A 6,688-nucleotide genomic window follows, 5' to 3' on the forward strand; every position below is an offset into this window, starting at 1 on the left:
CACGGTTTATTTGTTTTTGTTTCAGGTACTCATTACAATAGGAGATCCAGCAGCACGAACGAAAGCCTTGATTGATTTTTCTCAATCCAAGATCAATGACATTCAATATAGCATTGTCAGGCCAACTGTCATAACTAATACCTTTGAGATCAAGCCTGGCATAATTCAATGGGTGCAGAATTCAATCCAGTTTGGGGGTTCTCCAACGGAAGATCCCAATATGCACATTAGGGATTTCATTGAGATCTGCGACACCTTCAAGTTCAACGGTGTTTCTGAAGATGCTGTGAAGCTGAGACTATTCCCATTCTCTCTGAGGGACAAGGCTAAGAGTTGGTTACACTCTATACCAGCTGGTTCGATTACTACTTGGGAAGATCTTGCTTAAAAGTTTCTCACTAAATTCTTGCCTATGTTAAAGACAGCTGCAATCGGGAATGCTCTTACTCAATTTGTGCAGCAATCAGGAGAATCTTTATATGAAGCTTGGGAGCGCTACAAGGAGATGCTTAGGAAGTGTCCTCATTATGGAATGCCTAATTGGATGATCATCAATTGCTTCTATAACGGTTTGGGAGCACAGTCAAGACCCATGCTCGATGCAGCATCAGGTGGAGCATTATGGGCAAAGAGCTATGAGGAAGCTTATGATCTAATTAAACTGATGGCTGCTAATGAATATCAGTATCCAACCCCGAGATTTCCACAGAGCAAGGTAGCAGGTTTTCTTGAAGCAGATACAGCTACGACTATCACTGCTCAAGTAAAGGCATTGTCTATGAAGATCGATTCGCTGGCTAACTATGAAGTTCGTCAGAGGACGAGTGTTTGTGAGCTTTGTGCAGGTTCGCATGCGACAGAGCAATGCGCTATATCTATTGAATTAGCTCAGTTTGTGAACAACTATCAAAGATCGCAACAACCAGTTCCAAACATTTATAATCCTGACAATTGGAATCACCCTAACTTCAGCTGGAGCAATAAGCAGAATGCGATGTAACAGCCTTATCAGCAGTTTAGAAATGAGCAAATCAATTCTCCTGGTTTTCAGCAACAATTCACACCAAGACAACATCTCCAACTTCAACAACAAACTCATGGAGGTGCATGTCTATCTTTGACTGAAAAATCGGAATTGGAGGAGTTGCGGCTTATGTGCAAAAACCAGGCTCTTATATGCCAAAGTCAGGCTATTTCTATCCAGAATCTAGAGAACCAAATAGGGCAAATTGCTAACGCCTTATTGAATCGACCACCAGAAATGCTTCCTAGTGATAGAGAAGCCAATCCAGGCGAGAGGGGAGTTGAAGAATAGGTGAATGCCATCACCATGAGGTCTGGAAAGGTCCCAAGCCCCCAAATTCAGCAAGATGAAGATTCTGAAAGTTCTATCCAGAATGCTGGTACGTCTGCATCCTTACCAATTCCAGAAAATGAGATTGTAGCTGAAACAGTAGTGCAGAAGGAAGCAGAGGTGGAACCAAGGAAGACTACTGTGGAACACACTCCTCCTAAGGGTAATACAGGGGAGAAATAGATCTATCCTCCACCTCCTTTTCCTAAGAGGCCGCAGAAGAAAAAAATGGATAAGCAGTTTGAGAAGTTTCTGGAGGTGTTCAAGAAACTTCATATCAACATACCTTTCGCTGAAGCTCTTGAACAGATGCCTAGCTATGTGAAGTTTATGAAAGGTATTCTCTCTCAAAAAGTGAAGTTTGATGACTTAGGGACCGTTGCTCTCACGGAGGAATGCAGCGCTGTGCTGCAACAGAAGTTGCCTACGAAGCTTAAAGATCCTGGAAGATTCACTATTCCTTGTACCATCGGAAACTTGTCGTTCGACAAGTGTTTATGTGATTTAGGAGATAGCATCAATCTGATGCCCTTGTCTATCTTCAAGAAGCTTGGTCTACCTGATCCGAAGCCGACATATATGTCCTTGCAGTTGGCCAATCGTTTTATTACATATTCACGATACATTGTGGAGGATGTGTTGGTCAAGGTTGACGAACTTATCTTTCCAGCTGACTTTGTTATTCTTGACTTTGAGGAGGATAAGAAGATTCCCATTATATTGGGACGACCATTCTTAGCTACTGGCCGAACTATGATCGATGTGCAAAAATGAGAGCTTACGATGAAGGTTCATGATCAAAATGTCACTTTTCATATGTTCAAGGCAATAAAGTTACTGTTATTCCCTAACAATACAACAAGAATTACAGAAGGGGGGTTGAATGTAATTCTGGCTACTTTTTCAAGATTTTAAAAACTGTTCTAACTAAATATATATAAGTGTTTGGTTTGCAGAGTGCGGAATGAAAGAATTATATAAATCAAAACACAAAGTAATAAAAATACAAACTTTTAAAACTTACTGGTGAATTTGAATGTATCCACCAGATATATATATATATATATATATATATATATATATCAGTTTGAGAACAATGTGTAGCTTAAAATGGCTGATAGCTGCTTTATAAGTAGAACAAACAAACTACAGAGAAATTCTTGACAAGTACAGCTTTTTCTATCTCTCTTTAAAATGTGTTTGCTTAGTTGAATGTTCTACTAGCTACACTTGGTTTATATATCACCAAGTTTACATGACAATAAGATAAGATAATAAAACAAAACATATCTAGTCTAACTCCATGCTGCTTCACTACTCTATTCCTGCATCTTTGAATATCTTCACAATTGCATGTAAATGGTAATGCTTCTTTGTTCTCAAATTCCTGCTTAACAGGCTGCCACATTCCTTTTGCAAACACCCAATGCATGTGACTGTGTTATCACTGTCAACAGATATTTGAATTTGATCATCCACCGGGTACATGCTTGTCATCCGTCGGGAAGCTTTGTTGATCATCCTTCGGGTAGCTTTGTTGATCATTCGTCGGGTAGTTATTTGTCACTTGACTCAATTTCACTTTTACAGAATTACAAGACATCTCATATTTATAATTAGTCAACCTATTCTGCATATCCACTAGTAGTCAACATGACTCAAATACTCCTACAGAATCTACACAAAGTTATTTGCAGGAATGTGCTACAATTATTATTATTATATAAGCTACTCACTCGATGAATGTTAATCTGTCATCCATCGGGACTATAAAGATTATCCGTCGGGGCTATAATCGATCATCCGTCGAGTGCTACAAAATTCACTTAGTTAAATCTACTAAGGCGTTTTGTTTAATTTATCATCAAGTTCATAACATATTCCTAACAATCTCCCCCAATTTATGTCTACTGGAATTGTAGCCATAAATTAAGAGAAACTTGATGATAACAAAATATCATAAATAATACAGATTGAAAGGTAGTAGATAAAACTGATAAATGCTACAATATTTATTAAAAATTGAACAAAGCAAAGTGTACAAAGAATTCTCACAATCAATTTTCAAGGTGCTCCTTTAGTCTGAGCAGATAAATCTATTTCCTTGATTGTCTGGATTTCTTCCCAAGCCTCCTGTTGTTCTCTTCTATCTGATTTTGGAGTTGTCTATGGAATTCAAGTTCATCAGCTTCAGATAAATCCAACATTTATTGTATTTCCAGTAGAGTCTCATTGCTAGAGATACTCAACCGGTCCTCCAATCTGAAGAATCTTCTAACTCCCTTATCATCCCTGAATTTCATCAGCCAATAAGGCCTCAAATGCACTCTCTCTCCTGTGAAGGGAATTGATAGAGTTTTTGGAAGTGCATCTTTGGCTTTATTACTCCTTAGCTCTTCTATCCTTTTTAAAACCAGTTTCCTTGCAGTTACATTGAACCCAAAGTTCTTCTTGAAGGATGAAAAGACTTTTATCAGAACAAATTGGCTTTCTTGAAGAATCCTGTGAAGTGGCCATGTGATCTCTTTTCCTCCCTTGTATTTGAATACCAGCCTTTCAGGAAGATGTTTATGAGCATCAATCCCTCTTACTTCTTCCAATTAATGTAAGTAGAGGTTTATGTCAGAGAACTCCTTGATATCACAGATGTATAATAGATCTCCCTTATTGACTATAGATTGAGATTTGGTTAGGGCCTTGAATCTAAGAGTCACAGGCTTCACTTTCTTGATTGCTCTAGTCTTTGTCTTCTTTGGCTTTTTGAAGATAGGAAAATTCAGCTCAAGAATTGGCAAATTATCCCAGTCTACTGGCTCATCCTTTGGAATTATGGGCTCACCATGAATATTCCTAGTTGGATCCACCACCTTGAATTATTCAAATACCACTGAGGGTTTTGATGTCTGAGTTGAAGTTGTAGACTTTTTGGGAATATAGTCTTCAATTTCCTCATCACTGAAGTCCAATTTTCTCTTAATTCTTTGCTTGTACCTTGGTTTCTTTATTTGTTGGGATTCTTAATGCATTTTCTGATCTTGAGGTTCAGCAATCACATATGGTTGTGCAGAAATCTCAGTTGTAGTCTTCACAGCTTGAAGTTTGGCCAAGATAGCAGCTTACTCCTTCTTTTGTTTGAGCTTATTAGCATCTAAGGCAGCCTGCTTCTTTTCTTGCCTGATTCTTTCCTTCTCTTCCTTCTTAGCTTCTACAAACAGAGGGTGTCCAACCACCACACAAATTTCTTTACCATTTCTGTAGATTTTGGCAATTCTTCTTGTAAGTGCTGAATCATTAGGATCTTTGAAAAATGCAATTGACCTAGCCAACAACTTCTTCTCATCTGGCCTAGGTGTCTCAAACACAGTATCCATAGAATTTTTGTCTGAAAACTTTGAGTAGTTTCTTTTAGGCTTTAGGACCAGATTTGCCTTTGGAGATTTGATGCAAGATGTTTGACCCTTTTCCAGATTTTTCAAACTCATTTCATTCATAGAAATATGCTTGACTTGAGAGTGATGATTAAAGATTTTGTCTGGTTTCTGAATTAGTCCAAATTTCTGTTGAATTTCTGTATCTATTTTCCTCAATTATCCTTTTAGTTACTTCTCAGCTGCTGCTACATCAATCTTTAGCAGGTTGTCATTTGATTCCAGTTTTGCTGCAGCTAGATTGATGATGTCAATGTTGTCCATGGCTGGTGGCTTAGTGAAAGCAATTGTTGGCATAATTACTTTACTGACTTGAATGTTGAGCTATTTCTCCCCCTCACTTGATGAGTTTATCTCCCCCTTTTTGTTAGCATCAAGTTGTTGAGTGGAAGGGAGTTGAGCAGCCACCAACTGTTGGAGCAGAGCAGTCTAAGTTTCTTGGTTTGTAAGTATCTTGGCCATTGACTTCTCCACATCAGATAATCTAGAGTCCATGGCCTCAACCTTTCTATTGAGATCAGTTTCCTTCCTCAGTTTCTAAGCTATCTCAGTCATGGTGGTTCCAGGAAGTCTAGCATCCAACCTTGCTATGAAATCCTGTTTTACTTCAGAAACTTCTTGCTTAATTTCATCCACACTTTGACTGTGTTGGAGAGCTTGAATCTTATGCAGCTGAAGAGCTTCAAGATGTGTTGTAAATAGTCTCTTTGTGCTGGCATTTGTAGATGCTTGAATGGTTGTTTGGGTGTCATGAATGAGCTTGAATAGTGTGGATTGGAGATGTGAGTAGGAGCATTCTTTAGTTAGCATCCAGAAAGGAATATCTGCATCTCCCCCTATGCTCATGCTATCTTCCTCATCATCCCCACCAGCATCCCCAAAAGAATCTTCATCCAGTTCAAAATCACTGCCAGTAGTTGAAGGTATAGTAGTGATTACATCATTTGCTCTTTGTAGAGATTGAGTAGTGTGCACTAAGTTGAGCATCCTTTCAGCCTCCTCATTGCCCTGTACAGCTAGAGTTTGATAAGCTGTAACAGGATGAGTAAATGTCTCAGCATCTAGGGAAATATAATCTATGACAGCTTGATATTCTTGCTGAAATAGTCTTTTCCTTTCTGCATCACTGACATTCATTGACTCACTAGCAATGGTGTCCATCCTTATCTCTCCTGTACCTGCATTTCTCTCATGATCTCTTTGTTCTTGCATCAAGGGCTCGCCTTGGCTTCCCACCCTCACACCCTCACCTTCACCATCTAAGGTGGGACTCCTTTCACTTACTTTTGCCAGTCCTGAAGAAATGGACTGCATTTTTTCACTCATTTTCTCTCCTTTTTCCTGGGAGCAACCCAGACTCTCACTCAATTCACTCCCTTCCCTCAGTCCTAAGAGTGATTGCACTATCACTAAGTCTTCTGCACTTGTAAGAATTGAAGAAATTTGAAGTTGTGCAGAGACACCCGACGGATGATGAATATCCATCGGGATAATAGTATGGCTATCCGACGGATGACTGCTGTTAGGCTTATTCGTCGGGATACAATCACTACTCGACGGATGATGAATATCCACCGGGATAGAAGAAATGAATGAGTTTGGAGTGGAGACTATTGTAGAATCTGTGTAGATTGATGAAAATTTGGGCACAAATGTCTCAATAGACTCAGAAAGAATTGGCAAGTGAGCCAATAAATCATCTAAAAGATGATGCTCACTTGCTTGAATTTTTGGCTTCTCCAACAGAGTTAAAGATGGAGAATTTGGGAATGATGTATTAATCATGTCTACATCCAATGAGTATGTGGGTGAATTTGGTGTTTCAGGTGCTTCTATCACTAAAGATTTTGGCTGTGACTCCACATATACTGGAGCCACATCAACCTGAATTTGAGTTGGTGCAGTG

At 39.0% G+C, this 6,688-nt stretch overlaps 1 non-coding gene across 1 annotated transcript; it reads right to left on the reverse strand.

Annotated features, from left to right (window-relative positions):
- Window positions 1-427: 427 nt before the first annotated feature.
- Window positions 428-534, reverse strand: LOC141687578 (small nucleolar RNA R71). The gene has a single exon (XR_012561072.1). It is a non-coding gene; the product is annotated as a small nucleolar RNA R71 (small nucleolar RNA).
- Between the last annotated feature and the right edge of the window lie 6,154 nt (window positions 535-6,688).

The sequence above is a fragment of the Apium graveolens genome, chromosome 9 (assembly GCF_009905375.1).
Source record: "Apium graveolens cultivar Ventura chromosome 9, ASM990537v1, whole genome shotgun sequence".
Classification (NCBI taxonomy): domain Eukaryota; kingdom Viridiplantae; phylum Streptophyta; class Magnoliopsida; order Apiales; family Apiaceae; genus Apium; species Apium graveolens.